At 43.0% G+C, this 18791-nt stretch overlaps 1 protein-coding gene across 11 annotated transcripts in view; it reads right to left on the reverse strand.

Moving 5' to 3' along the window:
- Positions 1 to 18791, reverse strand: part of DLGAP2 (DLG associated protein 2) — a 400720-nt gene that overhangs the window by 162945 nt on the left and 218984 nt on the right. The window lies entirely within an intron of this gene.

The raw sequence follows: 18791 nt of genomic DNA on the forward strand, positions 1-18791 counted from the left end.
ATACAGTTTCTTTTAGAAAAGCACTGCATGTAGTAAATGAGGGTTATTTGGTTTGTATTTGTAAAAATAAATTTATAGTCAACTGTAGCAAGAACCTCAAGCCAGTATACAGAAAACAAAACACCACAAAAGAATAACAGGATCAAAACAAAACATTAAAAAACAAGAAGAGCAGCGTTAAAGCAATCAGTCGAAGATTAAAAACCAATAAATGCCAAATAGAATACAATTTTTTCTGCCGGCATAAATATATATATATATCATTCCTAAATTGTCAGGGTATTCATATTAACCCCCAACTCTGTTCTGCTCTGTTGCATGGATTCAGTTGTTGAAATATTCATATCCCACCTCGCCCACCTTATATTATACTGAACATAATGTTCTTCCACATTAAACAGGTCAAAACTGGCAGGTTCAGTGCTATGTATTCTGAGACCTCAGAGCAGGTAGAAGAAACTTAGCCAAACCAATCATTCATGACTTACCAGCAAAAGAGGTCCTGACTCAGAAGTTTGACCCAGCTTGGTCCTTATCCTTCACTACTCACACACCTTAAAGTTATGCAGAGGGGTAGAGTTTCCTCTACCCACTCTGATGTCTTCTACTGAGTGGATGGGGCTTATACCCAGGTAAGTGGATATGACTGCAGCCAAAATTATGTAAAATAGATGAACCAAAGGTGATTACATATTGAGGGGCAGTGCTGCATATTTGGATAGTACAGGAGTTATGCAAGATCATTTCCCTCCTACCCCATCAATGACTGCAGACTGCTATTAGTTCCATCAGGGGGGTCAGAGAAGTGGAGAATCAACTGTACTATTTGTGGCACTCAGGAAGATGTCAATTTGGTCAAATGTTAAATGATGCCTTGAAAGACTCATTTGTTGCTGGTTTGTACAATAATCAGATTCTGGAAAAAGTTACTAGCTGTCTCAATACAAACCCTCAACAGCAGTTGCCAGTTGTGTTATAGAACTGCAAATAAAGATTTGGGTTGGGGGTTGTTTTTACCTTCCTTGTAAATCATGCCTTAAGAAAGCTTTTACTTTAAAGGGAAAGGTATGAATATCTTAAAACAAACAAAACCAGTAAACAGGAATTCCTTAATCAGCAGAAGCCTGGGAAAAGGTTGTGTCCATATTATTTGTGCTGGGAGGGACTGATGAGCCTGGCAAATGTGCGGACAATGCCAGAGGGCAAGGCACACAATAATGCACCACACGTGGCACCTCAATCCACGACAACAGCTGGGCATCAGAGAAGAAGGAGCTTAAGTGTTGAATAGGGAAATGGAAGTGATCAAGTTCCTGCCTTACATATGGAGTAAGGGAAAGCAGTAGGGTTGCGCTCCTGATTGAAGGAGTTACCATATCAACCAGGTGAATAGTAGATCCAGTGATACTGTGGGGAGATGCTACGACAATGAATATTCCTCTTCATTCACCCCGATTTGACTGTGGGGTCTTTATACATCATTCTTGTTGATCATTTGTTCACTCCAATGCTTTTCAGTGCATTTCCATGTCACTTTCCTTACCGCAGAAAGCTATTTCTTTTTCAAAGTGGATTTGTTGCATTAAGGAGACAACACTTCTGGTGCATTTTCATTGTGCAAACCTAAATTTTCTGGTATGTGCTTGAATCCCTTCTGAAAAATTCTGTTAGTCTGGAGGCACCCTGAACCTTCCTATCTTCAGATATCACAGTTCTCCTCAAGTTTAGGTAGTTATAGGTAGATATGACCTTGCTATGGACTTCGGTTGGTCGCCGCAAGGGGCCTGGTAGGAATTTTTCCAAGTTGGCGAACTTACGGCCTTTTGGTTTTTTCGCCTACCTCGTAGCAAACGTCACAACTTTCCTCTGTATTGGCTGTTAGGCATTGGCTGGGGTTCAAGTGGTATGAAAATGGTGGGGGGGAAGGAACGCCATCACCTTCCCCCAAGGTAAGGGGTAGTCCGGTAGAGGACTCCGGGGGGCGTTGTCTTGTCCGAAACCTTGGAAGGTAAGGGCCTCCGGCACGCCCCCGAGCGGTGACACCCGTGGGATCCTAGTTGGCGTACTTCAACAGGACCCCCCACGGTTTGTGTTAACCCTTCCCGGTCACCATGCCGGGTAGTTGATAGGTGCCAATGCCTAAGGCCAATACCTTCAATTCTTTAATCAATAAAGTTGTGGCCTTTTCATGCCCATTAAAACTTAAGCAATGTGTCCGGTGTCTTTATTTCATCTGGGGGAGGGGCATTGACACGCAAATCACAGTTCTGCAAGGCTATTTAAGTGGAAACTGGAATGTTTCTTATTTCACGTGACAAGAGGAGTAGAAGACCAGTCTGTTATCTCAGTCATGTCCATGAAGGCATGCTTGCCGAAGTAAAGTCCAACCCTGGCAAGAATGGAGGACTCCTGCTGGGTTGTCAAATTGCATAATGCCTGTATGTAGTATCACCCTATAAGGTAACTTTAACCAGACTTGCACAACTTCCTCATAAGAAGTCACCAGAAGCCCACAATCCCAACATATTCATACTCCTGTCTCAGCGACATCTACGCTGGCTTGGTCATGTCCACAGAATGGGAGATGGCAGGGTCCTCAAGGATGTGTTCTATGGGGAGCTGGCTTCCGGCACCAGGCTCATTGGCAGACCAGCTCTATGTTACAAATATGTCTGCAAACATGACATCAAGGCTGGCAATATCAATCCTGCCATGTGGGGAAACCCGACGACCTCAGTGCCCTGAGACAGGCAGTCAAGTCATGTATCCAGAGCAGTGACCAGAGGAGTGTTGATGTACCGTGCTGGGCTTCGTAGCCAACTTGGGAAAATGCCAGGCACCTGTGTTCTTCCCCCTCAAGTGCCCCTCGGGATGATCCATCACTTCTCTGTCCCGATTAGCTTCTGCGACATTTATCCGAAGATATGTGCACACAATACTGTAGCAGAGTCCAAGCAGAAACTAGGCATAGAGGTGTGGAATCTCAGCTAATTTATTATGTACAAGATCAAGTGTTACAGAACAAAGGAAACATGGCTCTTCTCTCCATCTTCTCCAGGAGAGAACAGGAAAAAAAAGCAAAAGTACAACATAATGGAACAGTGTAACTGAACTTCCGTTCTCATGACTCCAATAGTATGGAATGTCAAGATAGACATGTGATGAAAACAATCACACATCAGCAGTGGAGAGAATGAAATCCCAACAAGGAAGAATACACTTGTTGTTGTTGTTTAGTCGTGTCCGACTCTTCGTGACCCCATGGACCAGAGCACGCCAGGCACTCCTCTCTTCCACTGCCTCCCGCAGTTTGGTCAAACTCATGCTGGTAGCTTCGAGAACAGTGTCCAACCATCTCGTCCTCTGTCATCCCCTTCTCCTTGTGCCCTCAATATTTCCCAACATCAGGGTCTTTTCCAGGGAGTCTTCTCTTCTCATGAGGTGGCCAAAGTATTGGAGCCTCAGCTTCAGGATCTGTCCTTCCAGTGAGTACTCAGGGCTGATTTCCTTAAGAATGGAGAGGTTTGATCTTGCAGTCCATGGGACTCTCAAGAGTCTCCTACAGCACCATAATTCAAAAGGGAATCACACTACTAGTAGCTAAATAATATGAGGGCCCATAGCTCCGTGTTTATGACCTCCCAGGCTCCATCCCTGACCTCTCTAATGGAAGTTCCTACATCGGAAGGGCTAGGAAAGACCAATATTTGGACAGCAGCTACCTAAGAGAGCAGGAAATATTGTGCATGGTGTCATGCAGAAGGGAAAACGCATGGGTTGTTGTCAGCACACAAGCATGTAGTGTTAGCATCCCACGATCCATTTGCCTTTGTGTATAGTGTGCCAACATGCAAACTCTACATATGGTACGTGCACCAGGGATCTGGTTTAAATTTGATGCTGGCTGCCTAGAATCCCACATGAGTAAAGTTTGTTTGTTTATTTGTTTACACCTGCTGGAACATTTTAAACAAGACTTGCAGCACCTGCCTACCAGCTATAATGACAAAATAAATATAAATGCAGAGGGGAGGGGGAGCAAAAAAAGAGGGACTGGTATGTGCAGGTTCTGAAGAGCAATGTAGCCGAAGCACTTGATTTTATGAGTACTAGTAAGGTGAGTGTCAAGATAAAGTAGCTCTAGTTTGTTTTACTACATGCATAGCTAATGTGAACACCTGCATCCCCCCCCCCCTTGTAGCCAAGTCTAATGTTGGGCTGAGGTGTGTGTGTGTGGATAGGTTGGTGGTCACTTTTACTGCAAATCTCCCATGCAAAGAATTAATTGGCCTTAGTTCGTTCAAAGCAGCTGAGCCTACATGGTATATTGGGCCCACAAATCAGGCTACTTCCTCTTATTACTTTCACAAGCAAAAAAGGATGCCATTTGACACCACGTGAGGAGGGCAGTGGAAAGTTTTTCCTTAAATAAAGATAAATACAGCTTGCTGCAGTTTCCAGCTAGACGTCAGTATATACAATTACCGCAGTTAACAACGGAATGAAATCTCTGCTGTGTGACTATATATTAAGTGTTTGCTTTGGAGATTCTAGCAGCTTCCCTTGAGAGCCGAGGACCAGGAGAACCAGCAATATTACTTGTTATTAAGCAAAATCTCTGAATTTGTTGAGCTGCTGCTCAATTAAGCAAACATCATCAGGTACAATACATGCCCCCGCATTTCATTTTGGCTAATACACGACTGTAGTTAAGCACCAGCCACTACGTTCCTTGCATGCAAAATTTGATAGTTGGGGGCGGGAGGAGAGGGAAGCAAGAAGAATAAAGTAGGAAACAGTAAGAGGGCTTCCTGTTTCAGCAAATAACCCATCCCTTCACAGCATGGATGTTATGGCCGTGGATGTAATTAGCCACCAGTTGTAAGAAGTTCATATTACAACAACATCATAACCAACAGCAAAAACTGCTGCAGGGCTTTCTGAACTTTACACAGTAGTTTTAAAAAGTCACCTTACATAGCTGTGCAAAGTTTTCCCACAGAGACCATCTTACGTTGCTTTCTGGAACATAAAAAGCAATGCAATTTTGGCATAATTTTGAGCACGAGGATGATACATACTTGCCATGCTCAAGCTGTTACAGTACCTGCTATTTCAGCAGAGTTGACATAAATCGCCCCTGTAATGCCCAGGTCACAATTATTTATATATATATATTAAAATGTAATAATTAGTATATTTATTGTACATGGGTGGTAGCTTGAAAGCATCAGATGTATCTGGTGAAGTCTCTTAGGTAAGGTAAAAGGACCTCTGACCATTAGGTCCAGTCGTGACCGACTCTGGGGTTGCGGCGCTCATCTCACTTTATTGGCAGAGGGAGCTGGCGTACAGCTTCCAGGTCATGTGGCCAGCATGACTAAGCCGCTTCTGACGAACCAGAGCAGCGCACGGAAATACCGTTTACCTTCCGTCTGGAGCGGTACCTATTTATCTACTTGCCCTTTGACATGCTTTCAAACTGCTAGGTTGGCAGGAGCAGGGACCGAGCAACAGGGTGCTCACCCCATCACGGGGATTCGAACCGCCGACCTTCTGATCAGCAAGTCCTAGGCTCTGTGGTTTAACCCACAGCGCCACCTGCATCCACGGTGAAGTCTCTTACTGTGGTGTAAAAATCTCATATGTTCAGAAGTGCTAATCTTTACTTCATTCCTTTTCTTTCTTTTCATAATTGATATGTCAGTTTAACTTAATTTTTTATCATCCTCATGGTTGTTGTGGATCTGAACCCTGAAATCCCCAGGGATTCTAATCACTATGCCACGCTGCCTTCAAAGAAAGGATTTGGAAGACAGCTATAGATAAGATGACTGCATGTTCAGAAAGTGTATCGTATGACAAAAGGCTAAAGAAGTATCGACAAATTTAGCATATAGAAGACAATGGGGTTGAGTATATGTCACTATAATGTTCAGATATTTAAAAGGCACTTGAACAAAAGGGAAGGAAAGTTTGTTCCCAGTGTCCTCTAGAGCGGTGTGTGTGTGTGTGTGTGTTTGTGTGTGTGGAATCCATAAAGACGATGCGTATTTTAAACATTAAGAAAAGCTTCCTATTTCGAGGTGCTCTCAGCAAATTTGAAAAGCGAACTTGAAGAATCTCCTTCCTTGGAAATTTTCTAGGAAAGGCTAAATAGGCACCTTGTGTGCATGTTCTAAGTAAAAGATATCCTATTTTATGGCAAGGATTTTTAGGCAACGCTGAAGTCCAGCTCAACAAGAGAGAATATATTTGGCATGTTTGGAGTCTCAGATTCAGTGCCTCTCGATAGCAAAGATCTCTGGGTGAACTAGTGACATCTTTTAAAATGGGCTACTTTTAAAATGAGGCTGCATTTTATGTTGCATTTTAACCTGTATTTTAAATTGGTCCCCCCATTATGTTTTTACTGTAATTTTACTGGTGTTAGCCACCCTGAGCCCAGCTCTGGCCGGGGAGGGTGGGGTATAAATAAAAATTATTATTCTTATTGTTATTTTATTATTATTATTACCTGTCAAGTTACATACAATTGGAACACTGGTTTGCTTTGTGCGTGGTATCCTTTCCCTATGGGTTTACCTTCCAACATGTAAGGATACATAATTCTAACACCTTGCCCACTAGTTGTTTGTATGCAATAACATTTCTAGTTTTCTATGCAAGTGGAGTGGCATTGATAACTGCTGGTAGCTCCCAAGACGCAGCTTAACGACATCCTCTAGAAAAATGACTGGACAGATGTGCGAAAAGAGATAGCGGCTTTCTGTATCGCATAAAAGTGGAAAAGTATTATCATTTTGAATGAAACCAGCTCTGCAACGCCTGGCTATAATTTCCAAAAGGTATGGCAAGTCTTTAGAACCCAACATGAAGCAAAAGCAGCCCCACTTCTGGAAAAAAACAAAACAACGGATACCGAAGTTTTTGCATGCTACAGCTAGCGTGAAAGCTTTGCTACGGCTTGCAGAAACGCCTGTGCATTATTCATTAAAGGAGCATTTCTGAAGCAGCAAGCAAGAGCACTTCTTGCTGTCAAGGCAATTCCCAAACCAAGTTCTAATCAGCAGTATAGCTGCTCCTATTCATCACAATTCTACTTTTGGGTCCCCAAAGGCTCCTGCCACATTTAGTAGTTTGGGGGTGTTCACCACACTCACCCAGCCATTTGCAACTCCTTTTCTTTTTTCTTTTTTAAGGGTGCTTTACAATCTTCATGTGGATTAATTTTGTTTAAAGTACTGGTAATGAAAACCAATGCTATATAAAATAAAATGCTATATATAAAACAACTAATTTGTGGAGGGCAGATTGCGAAGCACTAAAAGTAAGGACCCTGCAACAGTGTAGAGTGCTTCTGTGAAGGATTCCTGGCAGAATCCAACTTCAGTGTTCGTTTCCTGGCAGTGGCATCACTGCTGGCAGAGCTGATCCAGTGCCCCCACTATATGCAACAACCACACCCCACAATTTTCATGTCACTGTCTCCTCTTCCCTTCAGATAAGCAGCAGTGACCCAGCTGCCAACAAATGAATCTCTGCCCCACCAGGCAAGCCACTTTTAGACAATCCATTTCATCCTCTTCTGGTTTCCCTCTTATTTCTTTTCACCTGACAGAATGGAGTGGGCATTTTTTGTAGTCCTGCTAACTTTGAGGTAGGGAAGGGTGAACCTGCCAGTTTTTGTTTTTCTCAGTTTCTATCAATCAGTTCAGTTTTCTACAATTCCATATCAGTTGTTTTTTTTACGTCCTTGTGAAAATTCACCAGCATTTTAATGCAAATTTCTCCAAAAAACGTATATTTTCCTTCGCATTTTTTGCCTTTGCCTTTTGCATTTTTTTCCACATTTTGCAAAACAGTTTTCCACAATATAATGCATATACTGCCTTTTTGTATGCTATTTTCACTTATATATGCTTTTTATACATACTTAAAAAGGAGGGAGCCGGCTTCTGCAGACCGTTTTTCCAGGTCATGTGGCTAGCATGACTAAGCAGCTCCTGGTGAAGGCAGAGCAGTGCATGGAAACGCCGTTTACCTTCCCGCCAGAGTGGTACCTACTTATCTACTTGCACTACGTGCTTTTGAACTGCTAGGTTGGCAGGGTCTGGGACTGAGAACGGGAGCTCACTCCATCGCGGGGATTCGAACTGCCAACCTTCCGATTGGCAAGCCCAAGCAGCACAGTGGTTTAAACCACAGCGCCACCAGCATCCCTATACATACTTAGTAAAGGTACATACTTAACCCTCTATATATATTTCTACACACATTTTTGCTGGAGAAGGGCAAAACATTTCTGTTTAATTTCATCTACATTTTTAAGCAAACCAAACTGATTCACGCATCCTGTAATAAATAATGAGTTGCAATAGAGTTATGCTTCAGCTTTTGCACTTCTCTTTTAAAAACAACAAACAAACAAATTTCTACAGTACTGTATCAAGGTGCACATTAGAATGTGTATTTTGGGTACAATGTGTTTTGAAAGGCGAATTTTCTATTTAAAGATGTGAATTCAAAATATTGCCAAAGTTTTGCATTAAAAAGCAGAAAGTTTGATGTAGAAATACAAAGGAAGGGACTTACCAATGAGGACATTTGAAACTGACACAGACTAGAAATAGACTTATCCCTCTACCCCTACCAGGAATGTCTTCAAGATAGTAAGACATGCTGCTGAAGAAGGGTGGATTAAATTACTCTTAAGGTCCCTTTCAGTACTCTGATCCTGTAACTAATACTAATGGCTACACCTGATCTCCAAGCAGCACCTTTCTGAGCAGAATGTTTGCAAATCTGAAAAATATGAATGCCAACACAGTTATTGAATATTACATTTTGTCATGCTCTTAATCAAAGCTCTGCTTTTTCCAAACCAGAGTAATTATTTTATCAATGCCCCTTTTGGCTGATGGTGGATGGGGGAAACATCAAGCTAAAAAAACCTTTGAAGTTTCCCTGTGTTCACATCACCTTGAAAAGTAAATGGGGCTTTAGGAAATTTCTGCCGCTATTTTAACACATGATAAAAGGCAGAGGGATGGCAGGATTGCTAAGAACTTTTTGTTCTTTTTGGTCATTGAGAATCATTAAAGATCTATGAAGTACCAGATATACTTGTCAAACAGATGCCTAATGGTCAGTCCTCCCATATTAATTTTGAAACCACTACAATGAGACAAGTTATTTCCGTAGTTAGAATTGTAAATGATATTGTACATGATATGCTTGGTGATGGTCTGTGGTTGTGAAAAATTATGTGGCATCACTTATGGAAGGGAAATCAAGCAAGGCGCGCGCGCGCGCGCGCGCGCGCACACACACACACACACACACACTGCTCAGTCACCTAGGCTTGCCAGATTACAGCCCAGTGATTTGCACTATGCATTTAGATTTTCCATTGTAGTGGTTTTCCATTGCAGTAAGAGATAAGACGCCATGTCTTGTGCTGTATGCTCTCGTTTTGTCATTCGTCAAGCACTTCACACTGCATTGTAAAGATCTGAGATCCTCCTTGCTGCCATAAAGCCACTTCCGAGCTGGGGAGGAGGTGGGGTTGCGGGCCCATCTCCTCCCCACGCACGCGGGGGCTGGCTCACAGCCCCCGTGAGAGCAGGGGAATCCTCGGGCGCGTCACCGACTCGGCCAGCCAATTGGCAGGCTAGGGAGGCGTGGCCTAACACATTTAAGGCTGGCGCGCCCGGGGACCTCCCTCTCTTCCCCGTTCCAGCTGCTTCGGTTTCCCATCCCGCCCTCCCTTTAGGTTTAGTTAGCCCTGACCTTGCTATGGACTACGGTTGGTCGCCGCAAGGGGCCTGGTAGGAATTTTTCCACTTGGCAAATTTCCAGCCATCTGGTTTTTTCGCCTACCTCGTAGCAAACGTCACAACTTTCCTGGTATTGGCGGTTAGGCATTGGCAGGGGTAATTGTTATGCAATGAAGGGGGGGAGGAAGCGCCATCACCTTCCCCCAAGGAAAAGGGTAGTCTGGTAGAGGACTCCGGGGGGCGCTGCCCTGTCCTAAGCCTATGGAGGTGTGGGCCTAAGGCACGCCCCCAAGCGGTGACACCCAGGGGATCCTAGTTGGCGTACTTCAGCAGGACTCCACCGGCTGGTGGTTTACCCTCCCCGGTCTCCATGCCGGGTAGTTGATAGGAACCAATGCCTAAGGCCAATACCTCTCAATTCCTGTAATCAATAAAGTTGTGGCCTTTTTCGCCCATTAACCTTAAATAACGTGTCCTGTGTCTTCATTTCACAAGGGGGGAGGGGACTTACCATGCAAGTAGAAGTTAGTACACAAAAGGACTGAGGTGGGGTGGAACAGAGGCTAAAGAAGTAACGGCATCCACATTTCCCTCTACATACAGACATTTAAAAATGCCCGTGCCATATAGGTTTCTGGATTGCAATCTAGCAACTAACCCTACCAGTGCCTTAAATGGGAGGGTCAACCCAAATTTTGGTAAAAGCAAGACCTCTGCTGTCAAAGTAATGATGCAAATGACCCAACAGAACTACATGAGAGGTGAGGTGGGTTTACAGGTAACAGATATTTCAGGATCCTTCGGAGGATGGGATGTATGGCTCTTAAAAGGAAATAATTTGGGGGGAAATATGGCAGAATGTGGGACGTGTGTGGCGTTGTGGTCTAAACCACATCCGCGATGGGGTGAGCTCCCGTTGTTCGGTCCCAGCTCCTGCCCACCTAACAGTTCAAAAGCACGTCAAATGCAAGTAGATAAATAGGTACCGCTCTGGCGGGAGGGTAAACAGTGTTTCCGTGCGCTGCTCTGGTTCATCAGAAGTGGCTTAGTCATGCTGGCCACATGACTCAGAAGCTGTCTGCGGACAAACGCCGGCTTCCGCGGCCTATAGAGCAAGATTAGCGTACAACCCCAGAGTCGTCCGCGACTGGACCTAACGGTCAGGGGTACCTTTACCTTTACCTTTATGGCAGAATGTATCGGAAAATAAAATACAATAGAACTGAAATCCAAGGGAGAGTTGCCACACTGAAGATATGGCACACTGAGTAACAGGAATGTTATCATTAGCAGTTAGCTAATGGACTTTGCTTTTTATTTAAGCACAGCCAATTAATCTGTTCTGTTCCTGATTTAAGTCATTCTAACCTATTTTTAAAGCTTTTAATGATGGGGAGCCTACGATAATTTGCTCCATTGCCTAACTATTCTTGGAAACATCCTTCTTATAAATTACCTAAAGCCTTCCTTATTCAGTTCAAGCCAAGAACATGATGCATAAAGTTTGGAATAAAATGCTTAATTAGTATTATTATTTGAGGTATTTAGTGTTATAAGGAAGAAAGAACCAAGCTGAATAGTAGACTATTAATCACATACCTTAGCACTGGATTTTCCCTATTAAAAATCTAGTATCTTGTTTGTAATCACAGGCAAGATCACATAACACTTTCCATATACTGAAGTGGAAAATAATTGTAACAGTAGCTTGAGCCATTCCTGTTTACAGACATTATCAAAGGGAAATGGGGCCAGGGCAGACCATGTTTAAGTGAGTTGCCTGTAACAACAACAACAACAACAACAACAACAACAACAACAACAACAACAATAATAATAATAATAATAATATTTTATACCCCACCCATCTGGCTGGGTTTCCTCAGCCACTATGGGCGGCTTCCAGCAGAATATTAAAATATAATTGTCTATTAAACATTAAAAGCTTCCCTAAACAGGGCTGCCTTCAGATGTCTTCTAAAAGTGTGGTAGTTGTTTTTCTCTTTGACATCTGGTGGGAGGGCGTTCCACAGGGAGGGTGCCACTACTGAGAAGGCCCTCTGCCTGGTTCCCTGTAACTTGGCTTCTTGCAGTGAGGGAACCACCAGAAGGCACTCGGCACTGGACCTCAGTGTCTGGGCAGAACGATGTGGGTGGAGCCTCTCCTTCAGGAATACTGGACCGAAGTCGTTTAGGGCTTTAAAGGTCAGCACCAACGCTTTGAATTGTGTTAGGAAATGTACTGGGAGCCAGTGTAGGTCTTTCAAGACCGGTGTTATGTGGTCTCTGTGGCCACTCCCAGTCACCAGTCTAGTAGCCACATTCTGGATTAGTTGTAGTTTCCGGGTCACCTTCAAAGGTAGCCCCACATAGAGAGCACATTGCAGTAGTCCAAGCGAGAGATAACTAGAGCATGCACCACTCTGGCGAGACAGTGGGCAAGTAGGGTCTCAGCCTGGATACCAAATGTTATTTCATTTGGAGCTACCCTTGAGGTTGGTCAGGAGACTGTACCGAGTGCAGGGCATACTGGCTAGGTTCATTGTGGAGACAAACTACCACCTGAGTGCTGTTTCACTCAAGTCCCTGCTTGAGGGCCTCTCAAAGGCATTCGGCTGGCCAAAGTGGAACAGAATGTTGGAATGTGATGGGCCTTTGGGCTGTTCCAGCAGGAATCTTCTGATGTTCTTTGTTCTTGAGGTGGGAGCATGCAGTCACTTGCAAGGTGTTAAGTACAAAAACACCCTCTGCTAGTTTACACAGTAATTTACCCCACCCAGGAAAACAGCAACGGATAAATGAAATCTCAACATTTATCTTACCACATCCTATCCAAATGTATATTCAGATCACCCACTACGCACTGAATGAATGAAAAATGGCTACTGCTAACTCAAGAGCAACAGGAGCCAGAAGAAGGAAGTGGTAGGGTAAGATTGCCAGATATCCATATTAAAGTGACAACCTTTAGAACAGAATACAGTGGTACCTCGAGTTACAGATGCTTCAGGTTACAGACGCTTCAGGTTACAGACTCCGCTAACCCAGAAATAGTACCTCAGGTTAAGAACTTTGCTTCAGGATGAGAACAGAAATCGCGCAGCAGCGGCGCAGTGGCAGCAGGAGGCCCCATTAGCTAAAGTGGTGCTTCAGGTTAAGAACAGTTTCAGGTTAAGAACGGAGCTCCGGAACGAATTAAGTTCTTAACCCGAGGTACCACTGTACCACAAAAAATAAGCAGGGCATCACAAGTAGGATCTTCCTGTTCTTTAAGATCTAGCTACAAGAATTTTCCTGCAGTCCCATTCTCTGTTAGACTGCTGACCATCAGTGAAGATAAATTTTCAATACTGGGGACAACCTTCCTGATTGTGTGTGGGAAGGGGGGGGAAACCCATTTGATCTTACAGAGCTGTCAAATTTGAACTTGATTACATGGAAAGTTTTGAATTATTAAAAAAAGAAAAGAATTGCTCAGGTTAATGAATTCTGTGATTGAAATAGAAAGTCGGAGAAAATATGCATTGATCTGCCTAATTGAATTAAGCCATATAATGTGAACATTAGCCAGTGAATGATGTCGAAGAAAAAAACATCTAGGCTAACCACAAATCCATCCATTTTTAGTATTTGGCTGTGGCATATTTTGGGAGGAAGCATGGCAGTTTGTTTTTTAAAAATTAAATTAAATCATTTTGATTTCATTTTTAAAAATATTGAATACATCTAAATTCATTCTCATCAAACAGTCAGTATGAAAGTAGTTCAGTGTGGAACCTTGCAGGGATTAGCCAGGCACAATTCCTTAAAACAACAACAACAAATCAGTTTTGCTACTGTGATACATACTGTTGTTATTCCTGTTCTTGCTGCAATACCATAGCTTTAACTATACGGGCATTAGACTAACACCCAGTTAGTCTAATGAATAGACCATGATTTTTTTTTTTTTGGGGGGGGGGGAGGGAAGCATACAGCCCTCACCACTACTGCTTCTTTTAAATATAACAAGGGAGAAAGGGAAGTGAGGGAACGTATTTGAGGACAGAGGGAGGATGCCATGGGAATTTGAGGAGGGGAGGATCTCCAAATCCTTGGCTTGATTCCCCTCCCCCCACAAAAGTATGTTTCCAGCACTTGTAGAACCTAAGTTAGGAGGCAAAATGTAGAGGCACAGGTCTTCTCATTTGTGTGTGTGAAAAACTAGCCTATTTCCTCTTTCTGTGTTTTGTGTTAGCATCACCCACCCCCATGGAGAGTGGTGGATTGCACTGGGATAACAGGAGCACAGGGAGATAGACAGGAGTTGGGGTGAAACCTTCCAAATTGTTTCTCCTTCCGGTTTTTCCATTTTGGGTGGGTTGGGGGAGGGAATGCTTAGAAAACTGCTGATTCTCACAACCTTGGAAGCCCACCACTAGCACGAACAAAGCTGATAAAGTCCATTTTCCTGCCTTAAAAAGGCTTTTAGGTCTTAGTAGCAGAATCTCTGATTTACAGTTGTAGGCATATTTCTCTTTTGGAAGGAAATTTGCCCTCAAGTCAGATTTGCCAGCAGGTCTAGAAATATATATATATATATTCAGCCAACCTTACACTAGGGCAAGCAATATATATATATATATATATATATATATGCTTTCGTAGATTTTCACGGGTACAGGAATGCAGGTTTTGGTGTCTTTGGGTGTCTTCCCGTTCTTCTTACACGGGAAGACACCCGAAGACACCAAAACCTGCGCATATATATATATATATATATATATATATATATATATATATATATATATATTGCTTGCCCTAGTGTAAGGTTGGCTGAATTACTTGACCCAGTTATTGATGCTTGCAAGTAGTACCTCTAAGTCAGCATAATTTGTCCATTCTGGTGGTGGCAAGCGAACAGCCTGGCTGCTGTGGGCTGGCTCCCCCCCCCCTTTTTTTGTTTTTTAATGCAGAAGGCCATGCATTACAACGGCATGATATGATCTTGCAATCTGTTCCAGCCCTGTGATTATGTGATTGTTCTTTTTCAACCAACAGGCTACTCTGAAAAGAGGGAGTAAATAAAGGCATTCAAAACCCCTTTGGGTCAGTAGCAGCTGTGGGCTTGTTTGAAGGGCCATGCTGCGATGCCTTTCATCTGTGACGCCATGGGCTGAACTGGCTGTGTGACTTTTGATGCCTTGTGTCTTTAACTCAAGCACAGATTGCTGGTTTTCTTTTCTTTTTTTCCAGCAGTTGCTACTTGGGTGCCAAAACCCAGTTTCCCAAGCCAAATCCACACTGAGTTCAGTCATATAGCCATGCTGAGTGGCAGTCATGTGACCAGATCATCCTGAGGCCAGAAACCAGTATGGAAAAATCTCAGCTGTCTAACTTGACATGGTTTGAACACTATTCCTTAAACCTGAAAATGTATTTAGTACTTGAAGCGAACTTCAATATGAAATCCCAACATTTTGGGGAAATGTATCTGTGCAATTTCTAATGTAGGTGGTTCCATTTTCATTTGACTAAAATAACTTTAAATATGGGAGCAAAATATAACTTGTGACTAAAGAGTACTAATTTCCTTGCAGGTTTCGTCAGCTGTGTTATGTGATCGTGGCCACGCTAGTTACTTAGCAACCGAGTTTCTAAAGAGGAAGTCTTAGTTTTGCCTGTGGACTGCGAGTTTATATAAACCACTACAAATGTGTTCTATAAATATGTTCACACAAATACAAATACAAGAGTTTGAGGTCAGTTGTGATGGTATAATTATGACAGTTCCTTGTTAATGAATTCTGAAGGCTTTCTCTCAAAGACTCTCCATTAGGGTTTTGAGTGATTAATGCTAATAATACAAACTCCCATGACTTTCACAAAACTGGAATGCTCTTAAATATATATATATTTCAGGATAAAGGAAAACAACCTGTAACATTGACTTGCAGCCACCTAAATAAAGACGATAAAAACATTGCTTAGTTTTTATTCAGGTTTGGGTAAACTGCATTTATTTTAACTTGTGTTCATATTAGAGACATTTATTTTATTTTATGGAGAATGCTGTGCCTTGCCACAGAGATTGAGAATGAGATAGGTTCTTTTATATAATTTTACTTGAGTTTGAATATATTTAATATGATAACTTCTGTTACTTTTAGACATATATGTAGTCCTCTTGTTTGTTCAACTTGTAGTTTTTGATAGTGTGACAACAACATGCAGATAGATAGATAGATAGATAGATAGATAGATAGATAGACAGACAAATCTGAAACTGTTTAGGATTAAGGAGTGTGAAAGGGGCAGCCAAACTGAGCCTTTTTGCCTTGAAGGGGTGATGAAAGCCCTTGCTCTCTGTCTATGTTCACCTTTATTAGCAGAGGTTCAACACTATATCCATTGTTTTCTGCATCACTAATGATTTCTGGATCAGGAGTGGATTGATGATGGGAAGGAAGTACACAGCAAATGGGCCCCAAGTCATGTTTGCTTTAATGGACACCCTGCTAGGCAAGCTCATACAGCTAGTATAATTCAATAGAATTTAACCTAATAGAGTTGGCATAATTCAATAGAACTTAAGGCTTGTGATGCAAGCTGCTCAATAAAAAAAAGCAGGAGTAGCATATAGGTGGACAGGAATTAATTAACATGTTTGCTTAGGCACAAACACACAGTATGAAGCTAGCATATACTTTTTCCTTGCTTCCACCTGCCTTTGCTTTTCTTCCTCTGTGTACCCTTCAACTGTCCTGCTTTAACATACCAGTATTACAGAAGCCACCGCTGCCTCTGACTGGATCCCAGGATGTCCTGTTTGGGCTCCTACAAAATTGCAGCTCCAGAAGACACCCGTTTTCAGGGGCTGTGTTCTCAAGGGAGTTACCTGGTTCCTGAGAGAGTGTGGCCCCGAAAGACACCCATTTGGAGGGACTGTGCTGTCGTGCAAGTCATCTGGCTTCCAGAAGAGGAGGAGGAGGAGTTTGGATATGATATCCTGCTTTATCACTACCCAAAGGAGTCTCAAAGCGGCTAACATTCTCCTTTCCCTTCCTCCCCCACAACAAACACTCTGTGAGGTGAGTGGGGCTGAGAGACTTCAGAGAAGTGTGACTAGCCCAAGGTCACCCAGCAGCTGCATGTGGAGGAGCGGAGACGCGAACCCGGTTCCCCAGATTACGAGTCTACCACTCTTAACCACTATACCACACTGGCTCTCACAGCGCTCAAAAGATGCATGTTTTGGGGAGCATGTGACTCACGCAGGAGCTCAGCCCTGAAAGACGTGCATCCTGATTTGTCTCTGCGGCATGTTGGAAGGCCTTGAATTGTAAGTTCCCTGCCCTTTTGTACAGTCACACCTCGGGTTGCCAACATGATCCATGCGGGAGGCACATTCGCAAACCACAGCGCCACACCTGCGCACACGTGTGATGCGATTTGGCGCTTCTGCGCATACGCGTGATGCCATTTTGTGCTTCTGCACATGCGCAAGTGCCGAAACCCGTTCCAGTGCTTCCAGGTTCTGCGCGGTCCGCAACCCAAAAACGCACAACCCACAGCATTCGTAACCCGAGGTATGACTGTACACTGAAAAGCACCCTGCACACTGGCAGTGCTATAGAAGTAACAATCAGAAAGCTTGAGCACTCATAGAAAGCAGCAGCAGCTTACTGGTGGGGATACTGATGCTGTACAGGTACACTGGCAGGACAAATCCAATACACCTGTTAGGGCACCTGAATAACACTGACATCCTCACTGCCTTGCCTCTTCCCATCTCCCAGTAAGCAACAATGACTCTATGCTGTATAGTATCCTGTACGTTGTATGGGGGAACTGGGGGGCCTTCCAGTTGTTGCTACACTACAACTCCCATCATCACTGAGCACTGGCCATGCTGGCTGGGTTTAATGGGAGTTATTTGCAGTGGGCTGATGAAAAACTAAGCGCCAGATACAGCCTGGCACTGGGTGAGCAGAAGATTAAATAGGAGGCTGTTTATGCATCTAAAGCACTCTCTTTACACATGGCATGAAGCATTCCTCCAACTATCAGGGGTCATAAAAATAAAGAATTGAATATAGTTTACTGCTTTGCTGTGCCTATGGGAACGATATGGGTAAACAGGTGCCTTTATACAAAGGTGTAGCACTGTTATCAGAACCCTCTAAATGCAAATATGATGTACAAATCTCTTCTTCTCCCGGCAGTAAACCTATCAACAAAATGAATATGTGTCTTTTTAAAAAGCCCCATTCTGCTTAAAAATGGACAGCATGTTCCATTGTTATCACTGTATCCTGAATTTCACAACAGGACTTTGAGGGCAAGGGAGAGGACACTTCTGAAACCTATAAGGTATTCATAATGATTAATTCCTTTTATGTGGCAGCAAGGGGAAACTACGATATATGATTATGTGATTTTGTATTCCAAAGTGCAACAACCTTTAATTGATTTAATCAGTTCATTAATCAACTAAGCTTTAATCACAGATTAAAATGTGCCCCCTCTGGATTAAGCAGTGGGAATGAGAATGAACAACAAATTGACATGCAGAGATAACCTCAACTATGCCAAACTAAGGAACAAGAAATGAAAAAATGAAAAATTTCCTGTATTTTAGGACATTTTGCACACACGCATGTAAGAAAAACACAAACGTTCATTCGACATTTCAACAAGCCACAATACAAAGTAAAATAACCTAGAAAGGAGAGTTGCTGAAGCTTTTGGTAGCTATCACAGTGCTATATTTCTTGAGTTGTGCAATATTTGGATAGGAACAAGTGTTTTTTGGGATGAAATTCATCATCCTTTGGCCTGGCGTCAGCATAGAAGCTGCCTTGGTTATCCTAGCAGAAGATCTCTGCCAAGAGATTTATGGGTCATGCAACCCTGTTGGTTCTCCTGATCTCTCAGAAGCTTACGATTCCTTCTGGGTCATCTCAGATGGCTGAAAAGTTGAAGCTGAAAGGCTGAACCACAGATGGGGAGGGGAAAGTTGAAGCTTTTAAT

The sequence above is a fragment of the Podarcis bocagei genome, assembly GCF_964188305.1.
Source record: "Podarcis bocagei genome assembly, chromosome: 3".
Taxonomy (NCBI): Eukaryota; Metazoa; Chordata; class Lepidosauria; order Squamata; family Lacertidae; genus Podarcis; species Podarcis bocagei.